This window comes from Lampris incognitus, chromosome 13, assembly GCF_029633865.1.
Source record: "Lampris incognitus isolate fLamInc1 chromosome 13, fLamInc1.hap2, whole genome shotgun sequence".
Lineage (NCBI taxonomy): Eukaryota > Metazoa > Chordata > Actinopteri > Lampriformes > Lampridae > Lampris > Lampris incognitus.
Window position 1 is genome coordinate 48,397,805 of NC_079223.1, and position 14,778 is coordinate 48,412,582.

The 14,778-nt window shown below is 46.1% G+C and overlaps 1 pseudogene; it reads right to left on the reverse strand.

The window, feature by feature from the left end:
• Positions 1-8,807: 8,807 nt before the first annotated feature.
• Positions 8,808-11,329, reverse strand: LOC130122577 (uncharacterized protein K02A2.6-like; annotated as a pseudogene).
• Positions 11,330-14,778: the final 3,449 nt, after the last annotated feature.

The window sequence follows — 14,778 nt, forward strand, 5'->3', positions numbered from 1 at the left end:
GTCTGCTGGACGTTTCCAGAGACAGCTCTTCGTGAACATGACGACTAATGCGGTTTCTCTCAAGCTGCCGGAGTTCTGGGAGTCGTCCGCCTCGGCTTGGTTCGCCCGGACAGAAGCGCAGTTCGCGTTGCGGGAAATCAAATCCTATGCTGTGGTGTCGGCCCTCCAGTGGTGGATCTAGAGATTTTTTCCTGGGGTGGCAAAGGGGTGGCAAGACTGTGTCCCAGAGGTGGCAGCTGCCACCCCTTGCCACCCTGTAGATCCGCGCCTGTGAGGGGGAGGGGGGGTTCTAAATCGGCGACTTTTGTTTGAGATGAGTTTGGTGCGGGTCTCATTGACCTTCACCATGCATGTACATAAAATATACCTTAAAAACATATCAACTGATTTATAAATGGGGTGGCAACAGGGGTGGCAAGACTGTGTCCCAGAGGTGGCAGCTGCCACCCCTTGCCACCCCTGTAGATCCGCCCCTGCGGCCCTCGGCAGTTCAACAGCAACCAGAGTGGTGAGCCTCCTCACAAATCCTCCGCAGCAGGAGAAATGCGACTCACTCAAGGCTCACCTGTTGGAAACTTTTGAACTTTCTGACGCTGAGCGGGCCAGCCGGCTCTTCTCTCTACAAGGCCTCGGCGACAGGAAGCCGTCTGAACTAATGGACAGGATGCTGGATCTCCTGGGAGAGCACAAGCCCGACCTCTTCTTCATCCAACTGTTTCTGCGACAGTAGCCTTCTCAGGTACTGTCGTGCTCTGGCCGAGGAGGCTGCTGTATTTTTCCTGGCTGGTCAACAGCACTGCGCGGCCTCGTTTTTTCCGGCCCAGACATTTTCATCACTGCCTGGAGACACAACAGTCGCCGCCGCCGCAGCAGCTCCTCAACGGAGGCAGGATCCCGGTATTTGTACCAAGCAAAGTTTGGACCCAAGGCCAAGCACGGCGGGAAACGCCAGGGCCGGCGCTCAGTAGTGGCCATGTGCGTCGGCCGAACTGGCAGGCTGCTTTTCATCCAAGACTCCATTTCTGGGTGGCGGTTCCTGTGCGACACGGGCGCGCAGAGGAGCGTCTGTAGAACCTGATAATGTAATAAATTCCCAATAATGTAATAACCCCGATAATGTAATAAAAATCTGCTCTTGAGTCCATTGAAAATGCAATAAAACCTGATAATGTAATAACTTCCTCATAATGTAATAAAGTGCATGTCCCAATAATGTAATAAACTTTTTACCAATAATGAAATAATGTGTTACATTAACGGGACGTTATTAGGGTTAGGGTTAGGGTTTAGGGTTTAGGGTTAGCTATGATAGTTTATTGCATTATCGGGAAATGCACTTTATTACATTATCGGGAAGTTATTACATTATCAGGGTTATTACATTATCGGGAATTTATTACATTATCAGGTTCTACAGCGTCCTACCTGCATCGAGAGTAGACATCCTGTCCTGCGGATATGCCCCCCCCCCCCATGGAAGCCGCTAACGGGCAGCCCCATCCGCACTTATGGCACTAGGTAGGTGGAGCTGTGTTTCGGAGGACAGCGGTTGGGTTGGGACTTTGTCACGGCGAAAGTGGCCGTCCCCCTCTTCGGCGCTGATTTCCTATGCGCCTATGGGCTGCTGGTGGATGTCAAAAACCGCTTGATGGACGCTGTCACGTTCTGTTCGTATGCGTGTACTCTCAGCGAAGCGGATTCCATCAGACTGTCTGACTGCCTTGTGCCAATTGTAAAGTTTGGTGGAGGAGGGATAATTGCGAGCCAGGTCTTTTCGTACAACATCAGGGCCTGACCTCACAAATGCTCTTCTGGATGAATGGGATAAAAAATTCCCACAGACACGCTCCAAAATCTTGTGGAAAGCCTTCCCAGAAGAGTGGAAGCTGTTATAGCTGCAAAGGGGGACCAACTTGTGTTTAAAATCATCTTGGACCCTTTTAAAGGGGAAAAGGCTAGGAGGAAGTGCATCTGCTTCAGAATTTAAAGGGAAGAGTTCTTTTTCCACAAATTTATCTTATACCCTGAGATTTTCCAAATTGATTCAGGATGTCTAGAATGGAGGGGAGTGACAAAGCTGGATCAGAGACATACAGAAGCAGATCATCAGCATAGAGAGAAACTTTAAACTCTAGCCCACCTCGATGTATGTCTTTAAAGTCCCTACAGTGTCGCAGTGCTATTGCTAGGGGCTCAATGGCTAGTGCAAACAATAGGGGGGAGCGTGGGCACCCTCTCTTGTCCCCCTTCCAAGGGGGAATGTAACCAGACTGAGTGTTATTACAAATTACGGCTTCAAGGAGAGAGGAATAAAGCAATTTGATCCAGGCAATGTATTCGTCTTTAAAGACACATTTTTGGAGGATGAAAAATAGACATTTCCACTCGACCTGGTCAAAGGCCTTGTCAGCATCAAGTGAAATCACGACTTCTGGGCATTTTGACTGGTCTGAGTGGGCAACATTGAATAGTTTTCTTAGATTTGAGTAAGAGTGCCGGCCTTGAATAAATCCTGTTTGATCTGGTGAAACGATATTTGGAATCACACTCTCCAGGCCTTGGATAGTACTTTAAAATCTACATTTAGCAAAGAAACAGAACAATATGATGCACATAATGATGGACCTTTATCTTTCTTTGCCAGCAGAGATATAGAGGCCTGCCTCAAAGTCATAGGAAGAATGCCTGAGGAGAGTGCCTCCATAAACATAGCTTGAAGAATTGAGTGCCTCCATAAACATAGCTTGAAGAATTGGTGCCAATTGGAGGGAAAACTTTTTATAAAATTCAGCCATAAACCCATCAGGACCGGGTGACTTGTATAGGTTGCATATATTTCATGGCCGTAATTATTTCAGAGATCGAAATGTCCGCACTCATCTTGGTATTTTGTTCTTCTGATACAGTGGGAATAGTCGGGTTTTCAAAGAAGGCATGTAGGGGAGCAAGGTTATCACGACATTCTGATGCATTGAGGCTAGAGTAAAATTGCAAAAAAGTTTTGTTTATGTCATCATGATCTGTCAGCACCTCTCCTGTATGTGACTGTGAATCTTTGTGATTGAGCGAGTAGCAGCTGCTTGACGGGCTTGCAAAGCCAATCATCTACTCGCTTTATCTCCAAATTCACAGACTTTGTGTCTGGATTTCAAAAGGAGACATGTTTCCTCATCAGTGGATAAAAGATTGAATTCAGTTTGCAGTCTCAAACGTTCCTTATATAGATCTGGGGTCGGGGATTGAGCATATTTGAGTCAATAAATTATTCAGGATTTGTTGAGAAATCTCTTTTAATTTTGAGGGTTTTTTTTCTTTTTTAATTGTATAAGAATAAGCTATGATTTGCCCTCGGAGGTACACTTTAAGAGTCTCCCATAGTGTGGCTTGTGAGATCTCTGGGGAAGTGTTTGTCTCTAGGAAAATTTGTATTTGGGCTGAAATGAACACCACAAATTTGTCGTCCGATAACAGAAGAGGGTTAAGTCTCCAGCTTCTATTTGGGGGAGGGCGATTTGGAAGATCGAAATCAAATATGATGGCACTATGATCAGATATAATAATACTATTATATGAGCAAGTTTTAACCTTAGTCAGCAGTCTGTTATCGAGTAGGAAATAGTCTATGCGGGTATAGGTATGGTGCACGTTAGAAAAAAGGAATAAGCTCTGGTGTGGGGAAACTTAAACCTCCAAATATCTGAAAGACCACATTGATTCATGAAGTCACTCACAACTCCAGCTGACTTAGAGAGATTCTAGGGAGTGCTTGATGACCTATCTAAAGTCACATCTAGTACAAGATTGAGATCACCTCCCACTACGAGAAATCCACTGTCGAGCTTAGGTATTGTGAAAAATAATTTTTTCAAAAAAATTACTGTCATCGAAGTTAGGGGAATATAAGTTCACTAAAATAACAGGATTGGCAAAGAGTTGCCCAACAACAATAATATATCGCCCGTTTGGATCACTAATTACCTCTTTGGAATGAAAAGAATTTTTTTTTCTTCAGTTTTTCGGTTTTATATTCAAGACACACACAAGACAAAGCAAAACAAAAAATAACAGATAAGAAAACAAAAACAACAAAAGGGGTGGGGGGGGAAGAGCTGCCAGACATATATACGTATATAATATAACTTGGTTCACAGCAGTTTTCAAGAAATTACACAGGTATTACAAGAGTACAGATAAAAGGTAAAGAGTACCAGGTTGCATCACTACAGACTGTAATTAAAAATTATTTTTCTCTTAGTCAATGAATGGACCTCATATGCTCAGGAATCTATTGGGTGCTTTAGGTTTATGGAAGTGTATGCTCTCCATCTGCATGATTATGATAATTTCATTAAGCGATTTCTGAAAGCAGGGGGTCGTAAGTGATTTCCAATCTGTTAGGATCATTTTCTTGGCAGCTACCATGCCAACCGTCAATGCCAATTGTTCCTCAGGTGTATGGCTTAAAGCAGACTCTAAGCATCCAAAGAGTGCCAGTTCTGGATCAGAAGGAATGTCCCTTTCATAGACTCTGGAGAACCACTGGAATATTTCACACCAAAATTTGTGTAAGTGAGGACAGAGCCAGAAAAGATGTGCGAGAGAACCTTCTTCAACTATGCATCTATCACACAATAGAGAAACGGATGGGTAAATTTTGTGTAGCTTGGTCTTTGAATAGTGGAGTCTATGGATGACTTTGAATTGGATCAGTTTATATCTGACATTGATCGAGCAAGTTTGGATTCTAGTCAAACCTTCATTCCAAATGTCGTCAGACACTTCAAAATTCAGCTCAGTGGACCAGGCTTCCTTCAGATGATTAGTAGATACAGGGGTGGTAAACAGAAACACAAAGTGAGATATATCAGGTGTTTGGAGTCTGGAGGAAGCTGCAGGAGGTCATAGAATGGGCAACTCTCTGGCATGTTTTCAAAATTTGGAATTTTGTCTTTGACATAATGCCTAAATTGGAGATAACGAAAGAAGTGGGAGTTAGGGATATTAAATTTTGTTTTCAACTGATTAAATGATGCAAACGTTTTATCTTTATATAAATCTCCAAGGGTCGCAATACCCCTGTCCCTCCAGTCCCTCCCTACCAGTTGGAAACCGTCAAAGGAAGGCAAACAGGCCCACCCAAAACTACTTTGGCCCGTCCAAAATTAAAATCTTTGATCCGTGTCTGGATTTCCTGAAGTCCGCGCGCTCCACTCGCTTAGTTCCATTATGACGTCACAGGAGCTGCAGCTCAGCGCAGCGGCCAGCCAGCCAGTTGATCGTTGGACACGACAGAGAGAGGAGCTCATTGCTGCAGACAGCGAGTTGGAAACGAAGACAAACGAAAACAAGATACAAATTTTGTTCGGAAAATTAATTTTTCGTAATCAGTCAGCCACTTTATCATTTGACATGACAGAAAGAAGAGAGTATTACCGCAGACAGCGAGTTGGAAACGAAACATGCAGAACCAAGAGAATGTTCAGCAACTGTGTCCAGAGAGAGTGCAGCGGGTCAAGGGACCGCCAGATGGACCGGAGCAGAAGAAGAGCAGGATAAAGATCCTACTGAGTAAAGCCAGGCTCAAACTGCAGGAGGATTGGGCTGCAGTGGACGATTTCTCAGAAAGGTGTGCTAAACTACAGAGTGCTCTGGCTGCAATTAGTGCAAAGCAGCAGTGCGAAAAAAAGATGATGGTCGCCTTCCCACAGGCTGAGGAAATAGACGTGCGCCTCCACAAGTGGCAGGAGGAGGAGGAGACACAGCTCCCAGCATCAGCTTTGCTGACCTCCAACACAAAGGTCAATAACAAAAGACAGAAGAGGTTGGCCAGGCAGAAGGAGCAACAGAGGTACTTGCAGGCCATGAAGGAGGAGTGAAAGAAGGAGAAATAACTCCTGGCCAAAACAGAAAAATAGGAGCTCTCCATGAATAGCAGCGCAGATGACAGGGACAGGTGTGATCACTGTGTATCTAGTGGCAGATGGAAGAAACGATGCACATTACAGACATATAACTTTGCCACCTGTCTCAGTGAAATGGAGCCAATAAGTTTGCAGTAATTTCTTCTAACATTAGAAGACTTCTAAATATTGTGCTTTCTCCTGGTGCTTCTCAATCTGCTGAAATGGTTATATCATTGGACGCAGAGAAGGCCTTTGATTGGGTTGAGCGGGCTTACTTGTTTTCTGCTCTGGAGAAATTTGGTTTTGGGGCTAAATTTATTTCTTGGATACGACTTTTATACTCTGGTCCTACTGCTTACTAACTCACAAAAGTCTGACTACTTCCCTCTAACAAGAGGTACCCGTTAAGGTTGCCCAATGTTTCCCCTGCTCTTTGCAGTAGCTGTAGAACCTCTCTCCATTGCTCTCAAATCCTCCCCACTCTTCACTGGTATTTGCAGGGATGGAAAAGAACATCGCATTTCTGTCTATGCTGATGACCTTTTGCTCTATGTCACAGAACCGGCTAACTGTATAGAGGATATTTTACAAATCTTGATGACCTTTGGGTCGTTTTTGGGCTACAAGTTAAACTTTAGCAAAAGCGAGTGTTTCTCTATTAATGAGGTGGCGAAGCAAATCTCACCAGGTACCCTACCATTCCAACTGGCCCACACCACTTTCCGTTATCTGGGTGTCAACATTGCTCACTCCCTCCCCTCTCTCCATAAACATAACTTCATGAAGTTGGTTTTGGAAATTAAATCTGATTTGAAGCGCTGGGATTCACTCCCTCTCTCTCTCTGATGGGCAGAATCAGCTCTATTAAAATGAACATTCTGCCCAGACTCTTGTTTCTTTTCCAGTCCTGTTACGGCTCGCCCACCCCGTGCCTGCAGCCAATCAGCTTGTCAGGGCTGGGCTTAAGTCGTCAGGGCTGGGCTTAAGTTTGCTGGTCTCCCAGAGCTCGTTGCCAGTTCTTGCCGTAACCTCCTCGTTGAAGTGGTTACTCTTCCCTCCCTGTGTATTCTCTGCGAGTTATCTCAGCCCGTGGACTTCCCATTTTCTCTGTGGAGTTTTTCCCCCTGCGGAATCGTCCTGCCATGTCCCCTATTTGGATTATCCGTGAGTTTTCTCATACTTTCTCTGTGTGTTGGGGACTACCCGCAAAGTGGATTGCCGGACTCTTTTCGTTGCCGTGCATGTTGTCTCGTTGGACCTTTGTATGAACTATTAATAACGTACGCCAGTTTTCAGCGAACTCTATCTCTGTCTGGTGTCGTGCGCTTGGGGTCTTCTGCAAACCCTAACAAGTCCCTTCCAATATGTTTGCCAAAATCATTTATTCGAATGTTAGACAAAACAATTTCACAGTTTATTTGGGCTGGCAGGAGTCCGAGGGCTCGTAGATCGGTGTTGCAGAGGGGCAAACGGGACGGGGGCCTTGCGTTGCCTAACCTTTTATTTTATTATTGGGCGGCCAACCTTCAAAAAATTCATGCTTGGTGTAACTCTCCCAACCTCGATTGGTGCATAATGGAGGATAACTCCTCCCGTCCCTCATCTCTGAGGGCTTTGGTCTGTGCCCCTCTGGCTTCTTGCTGTCCTAAATACATTAAAAATCCAATTGTACTCTCTACTTTGAAAATTTGGAAACAATTTAGGCAACATTTCAAACTTTCTGCCCCCACTCCATGCAGCCCCATTTGTAATAACCACTTGTTTCCTCCCTCTAATTTAGATTCAGCTTTCAATCTGTGGAGAGAGAGAGAGAGGCCTGGCCCATTTCTCAGATTTAAATTTAAAGGGCTCATTCAACACTTTTAATGATCTCTGTTTAAAGTACAATTTACCTCAATCTCATTTGTTCCGGTATCTTCAAGCTCGTAATTACGCTCGCACACATTTCACATCTTTCCCTCAGCTTCCAGTGGGCTCTCTTGTCTCTAAGGTACTTTCTCTCCCCAGGGCACGTGGCAGGATCTCAATTTTACATGACCTTATATCATCCTCGGATTTGACTTCTCTAGCGGGGGTTAGGGGTAGCTGGGAACAGGAGCTAGAACGTGATGTGACAGATGAATGGTGGGACAGGGCACTAGCCAGGGTCAACTCTACATCCTCATGTTCCCGTTTAAGTTTAATCCAGTTTAAGGTCTTGCATAGGGTTCATTTTACAAAAGCTAAGCTTTGTAGGCTGTGCTAACGTGTTCTTTATGAAAAGATGGAGTTTCACCAGATTCGGGTTTACCGATTTTATTCAGTCTCACAGAACAGCGTACAGATTCACATGTTGTCATTTCAGTTATCACTACTTACTCTGTGTATGTCTCAACTCATCAACTTGATAACCCTAGGGGTCAACTGTACCTCCTTAGGGTGTGGGGTGGTACTGCAGGTAAGTATACTATGAACAGGTAGTCAGTATACCACATCCCTCCCCCCTTAAGAGTAAACTACTCGGGTGAGCTTTAACCTCAAGTTACCTTTTTTTTAAAAACTGCTCACACACTGTACTGTAACAGTAATTCAAAACTAAATAAAATGTTTAACTTAATCAAGTGTTCAAAGTTAATTTCAACATTTCATATTATGACAATGTTTACCTGTATTTTTTTTGTTTTTTTTACATATCATGCTTGAACATAGCACAAGAATGAACTAGGAAGGTGGGTAGACTACCAGCCTTCCAGTGACTCCCAGAGCGCATCCTTGCTCTTGCTTGAGGGATCTCACTACTAACTTACAAAGTCTTTCAGGTAAGCAGGAGCCTGTCTTGTGCGCTCAGAGCGGCGCAGTACTGGTGGTGGGTCTGCTCTCACGTCTGGCGGGTCTGGAGGGTGAACCTCAGCTATCTCAGCAGGCTCAGAGACTTCCCCTTCCACTGAAGCAGGGACCGTCGAGTCTGCAGGCAAGGCCTCCGCTGCTTGCTCCGGCTCCTGAAGAGTGGTAAGGCTTCTCTGTCACCTCCAGCATGGACGTCTCGGTCATTGTTGCATCATGCCGTCTCCGGATTTGGTCGACATGACGTCTCATGACGCGTCCATCTCCTGTCTGTACCGTGTAGGATACAGGTCCTGTGTTCTGCTCGACCACCGCTGGTACCCACTTGGGCCCGTTGCTGTAGTTACAGATGTACACGTCATCACCAGGGGAAAAACTTCTCCACCTACTGTGTGTGTCATGTTGTTGCTTTTGTTAAAGTTGTTTCTTACGTATCTTTGACTTCACATGAGGCAGTAGAAGATCCAGTGTTGAACGTAGTCTCCTGGACATCAGCATTTCCGCTGGTGACAAGCCAGTAGTGGTTTGCGGTGGGATTCTGTAATTGAATAGAAATCTGGCTATTTTTGTTTCTAAAGTGTCTAATTTTATTTTCTTTACACCTTGTTTGAATGTCTGCACGGCTCTTTCGACCAGGCCGTTTGATGCCGGGTGGAAGGGCGCGGATGTCACGTGCTGTATGCCATTCTGTTTCAGGAGCGTCTCAAACTCTTGGCTTGTGAAGCAAGTTCTGTTGTCAGATACAGTTGTCTGGGGCAGCCCGTGCGTGCTAAAGCACAGTCTGAGCTTTTTGATAGTTGCTTGGCTTGTTGGGGTATTCGTTGGATACACGTCAATCCATTTGGAGTGTGCGTCTACAATGATAAGAAACATCTTACCTAGATGAGGGCCGGCATAGTCAATGTGTAGTCTGTTCCAGGGTGTCTCAGGCCACTCCCAGGGGTGGAGAGGCGCTGCGGCTGGAGACGTCCTGTTTTCCTGACATGTGTGGCAGGACTGTACTTCCCTTTCAATGTTGGAGTCCATCCCTGGCCACCACACGTTCGAACGTGCTAAGCCCTTCATTCTAGATATACCTGGGAGTGTGTGGTGTAGTTGTTTCAAGATGGCTTCCCTTCCCCTCTTCGGGACAAACACTCTCGCCCCCCAGAGCACACATCCATCTTTTACACCCAGTTCCAGTCTTCTCTGACTGTAGGGTTTGTATGCCGCTTCCACCTCTTTTGGCCATCCTTTCAGACACCAAAGGAGAACTTGAGAGTGTGTCTCATCTTTCGCTGTCCACTGCTTTACCTGTGCTGTTGTGATAGGTGGATCCTCCATCACATCCAGCATCAGGACTTGTTCTGAGTCGTCTTCCACCTCTGTTTGTGGCAGCGGCAACCTGCTCAGTGCATCTGCATTTGCGTGTCCCTTGCCGGGTTTGTATATGATTTTGTACTCGTAAGCTCTCAGCAGTGTTGCCCACCTTTGCACTCTTGGTGGCCCCATCTGTGGCACTGGCTTCTTCTCATGAAAAAGTGATATTAGCGGTTTGTGGTCAGTGCTGATTGTGAATGTAGGTCCGTAGATGTATTTATGGAACCGCTTGATTCCGAACATGATGGCTAACCCCTCCTTATCGAGCTGCGAGTAGCGCTTCTCGGCTGGTGTCAGTATGCGTGACATGAAGCCTAATGGCTTTTCACTTCCATCTCCCATGACATGTGACAGCACGGCGCCGACTCCGTATGGTGAGGCGTCGCATGCCAGCACCAAGTCCTTGTCTGCTGTATGGTGACCCAGGACTTTGGCTGATTTCAGCAGCTGTTTGGACACGTGGAAAGCGTCCTCCTGTTCCTTTGTCCAGGCCCATGGAGGGTCTTTCCTTAACAGCTGGTGTAATGGAGCTAAACGTGTGGCAAGATTGGGGAGAAATTTGTTATAATAATGTAACAGGCCTAGGTACGCCTTAAGCTCAGTCACCGTGGTTGGCGGTGGGGCCTCCTCAATGGCTCTCACCTTACTCTGTACTGGGTGCAGATCATCAGCATTGATCCTGTGACCTAAGTATTCCACTTCGGCCTGTAAGAATGCACACTTGCATCTGTGAAGTCGCAGACCGGCTTCTTTGAGTCACCTGAGCACCTCGTCCAACGTGCTCAGGTGTTCGGATTCATCTCTCCCCGTCAATAATATGTCGTCTAAATAAACAGCTACCCTAGGCAGGCCTTGTAACAGACTTTCCATCGTTCTCTGAAGCATCACAGGTGCTGACGATACTCCGAACGCAAGCCTATTGTAGGTGAACAGGCCTCTGTGTGTTTTTATTGTTTCTTGGACTCGTCGTCCATGACGATCTGTTGATAGGCGTGGCTTAAATCGAGCTTGGAGAACTGTTTCCCTCCTGCTAGTATATTGAACAGGTCTTCAACGCGGGGAATAGGGTATTGCTCTAGAGAAGAGGCGCCGTTTACTGCTAGTTTGTAATCGCCACATATCCTGACTGAACCATCCGGCTTCAGGACAGGTACAATGGGCGCCGCCCACTCAGCATACGTAACAGGTGCTATAATGCCCTCCTTCAGTAGTCTCTCTGTCTCCTCTTCTACTTTCGCCCTCATGGCATACGGAACTGAGCGGGGCCTGTAAAACTTGGGACGGGCTTCAGCAGAAACACGAATTGTGGCTTTCATGCCTTTTAACATGCCAAGTTCTTGCCTGAAAACATCCTCATGCTTCATGAGCACTTCCGGTAATCTCTGTGTCTGTGTCCTCATATGCTTTATGTCATCCCACTTCATCCTCAGGGCCTCTAGCCATCCTCTTCCTAACAAGCTGGGTCCAGTACCTTTCACCACCACTAGGGACAACGTCTTCCCCTGTTGCGCGTAGTTTACTTCCACTTCAGCCACTCCTACTACTTTAATTTTCTCTCCTGTGTACGATTTGAGTGAGAGTTTGGTTTGTTTTATCGACGGGCTTGTTTTTTTTCGTCCCACGTCTCATTAAACTTCATTTCATTCATGACGCTCACACTACACCCTGTGTCAATTTCAACATTTACTTTCTTCTTATTCACTTCCACGTTTACTTCAAATGGCTTTATTCTCTGTATGGACGTTTCTGTTGTCAGGCCAGCTAATGTAAATGCCTCTTCTTCTTGTTCCGAACCATCACTATCCTGCCTCCCACACTCACATTGTGTGATGGACGTGGACGCCATGTGCATCGCTCTGCTCTGTGTGATTTCTCAGTGGGGTGGTGCACCTCCTGTTTCTGTTTCTACAGGCCTTGGCAATATGCCCAACCTTTCCCACAAGAGTGACACTTTGCTTCTTTAAACTTGAGTCACCCCACTGGTTAGACCAGAAAGTGAATAACATAAGAGTCACCCCACTGGTTAGACCAGAAAGTGAATAACATAGAGTCACCCCACTGATTAGACCAGAAAGTGAATAACATAGAGTCACCCCACTGGTTAGACCAGAAGGTGAATATAGAGTCACTCCACTGATTAGACCAGAAAGTTAATAACAGTCACCCCACTGATTAGACCAGAAAGTGAACAACATAGAGTCACCCCACTGATGAGACCAGAAAGTGAATAACATAGAGTCACCCCACTGGTTAGACCAGAAAGTGAATAACATAGAGTCACCCCACTGATTAGACCAGAAAGTGAACAACATAGAGTCACCCCACTGATTAGACCAGAAAGTGAATAACATAGAGTCACCCCACTGATTAGACCAGAAAGTGAATAACATAGAGTCACCCCACTGGTTAGACCAGAAAGTGAATAACATAGAGTCACCCCACTGATTAGACCAGAAAGTGAACAACATAGAGTCACCCCACTGGTTAGACCAGAAAGTGAATAACATAGAGTCACCCCACTGGTTAGACCAGAAGGTGAATATAGAGTCACCCCACTGATTAGACCAGAAAGTTAATAACATAGAGTCCCCCCACTGATTAGACCAGAAAGTGAACAACATAGAGTCCCCCCACTGATGAGACCAGAAAGTGAATAACATAGAGTCACCCCACTGATTAGACCAGAAAGTGAATAACATAGAGTCACCCCACTGGTTAGACCAGAAAGTGAATAACATAGAGTCACCCCACTGGTTAGACCAGAACGTGAATAACATAGAGTCACCCCACTGGTTAGACCAGAAAGTGAATAACATAGAGTCACCCCACTGATTAGACCAGAAAGTGAATAACATAAGAGTCACCCCACTGGTTAGACCAGAAAGTGAATAACATAGAGTCACCCCACTGGTTAGACCAGAACGTGAATAACATAGAGTCACCCCACTGGTTAGACCAGAAAGTGAATAACATAGAGTCACCCCACTGATTAGACCAGAAAGTTGTGTCAGTGACACATGAGTGAGTCTCTTGAAGAAAGCAACAGGTAAATAAATATTTGCCCTCTACAGAAAAGAAATAAGGCTTTTCTTTTAACATTGTCTTTTAAATATTAGTATTCAAAAATAACTTTTTTACAACTCTACTGAACGAAAGTAGATATCACAACAGATGGATTGTAGAGTAATGCGTCCTTCCATCAAGGCGAAGGGGCTTCAGGTGTGTCTCCAGAACTTTCTTCTCTCAATGCACATGAAGGGCAGAATGACGAAATGGCGCCTTGGCGATGATTATCGTGAATTGTCCCCCTGAGTCTTATTTAAGCTGTGATCCTGCGACCTTCAATGTAGGCAAAGGGGCCCCTGAAGTATGCAACCTTATTGGCCCGTCTTGCCTTCTCGATCTGGGGCAAGAGAAGTGGTCTCTCCATCAAGTCCTCGCGGGTCAGATCCTCTGCAAAACGCACTCCGGCCTCCTTACGCACGGGAGTCTTTAGTGCGTTTCCAAATCTAGTCCCTCACATTGCGCATGGCGAACAAGATGACGGTTTGGCTATGTTTGCCGTCTTCTTTCCTACTGACTCGGTGCACCACATCAACTGCGACCTCGAATCCAAGTCAGGAGCAATGCTTTTCAGGAGCTGGATTGTGTCTGCTCTGATGTTTTCCAACGTTTTCTCCTTCCATCCTTTAATCCTCAGGCACCACCTTCCCCTTTATCTGTCTTGCTCCCTCACCTTCATTTACATCTCGGCATTCTCTTTCCGAGGGTGGTCAATTTCATTTTCCATCAACTTGATTTTTTTCTTTACATTCGGCGAGGTCTTCATAGTTGACTTGCGTGATTTTCGCCAGGCTTGCTATCATGGTGCTGTCCGTTTCAACTGGTCCTTAATCTCCACCAACTGGCCATCCACTCTCGTACCTAAGGATTTTATGGCTTCCAATATGGCTTTATTGGAGATACCACTTCCCTCTTCCTCTGACTTCTTTTTCTTTTCTCCGCGTTCGTTTGTCAGAGTATTTGGTGGAGAGTCTTGTTCTCGTTCCCTCTTGCTGCTGTAATGCTACGTTCAGACCAAAGGCGGCGCGAATATTTTGGGCGGCGCGAATGCATGCAAAATCAATGGGAGGAGGCGAATGGGCGGGAATAATTCGCGGCGAAATTACGGGCGGCGCGAATTGGGCGAATCGAGCGACGAACGCGCCTTCGCGGGAGTTCAAAAATGTCCAACTCGGGCGAAGATTTCGCCAGGCGATAGCCAATCACCTTCAAGTAGGGTTAGAACCCGCCTTCACCCGCCCCCTACCCAGAACTCTTTTCGGACGCCGTCCAAACGCAACGCCTGAACGAGCCGGTGAAATTCGCCAAGCTGGGCACGTCTCCGGTTTACGCTATGAACCCAAACAGAACGCTGACGCCGGTTTGGGCGGCGCAAGTTGATGTAAAGCAGAGCTACCGCAACTGATCTGTCGCTCATCCATGATGATCACAAGTAAACAAACTGCTCGTGTGTGGTATTTGTTGTGTGCGGTCTAGCAAACTTGCTAGCAGCGTTGGTGTAACTAGCCTGCTTGTTGTGACGTCGACACAGCGAATTCGCGTTCTGTTCGAACACACCTGGCGGAGCTGGCGGCCAAACACGGGCGAGCAAAGCGGCGCCAACTCTCTCGCCGCCTTTGGTCTGAACGTA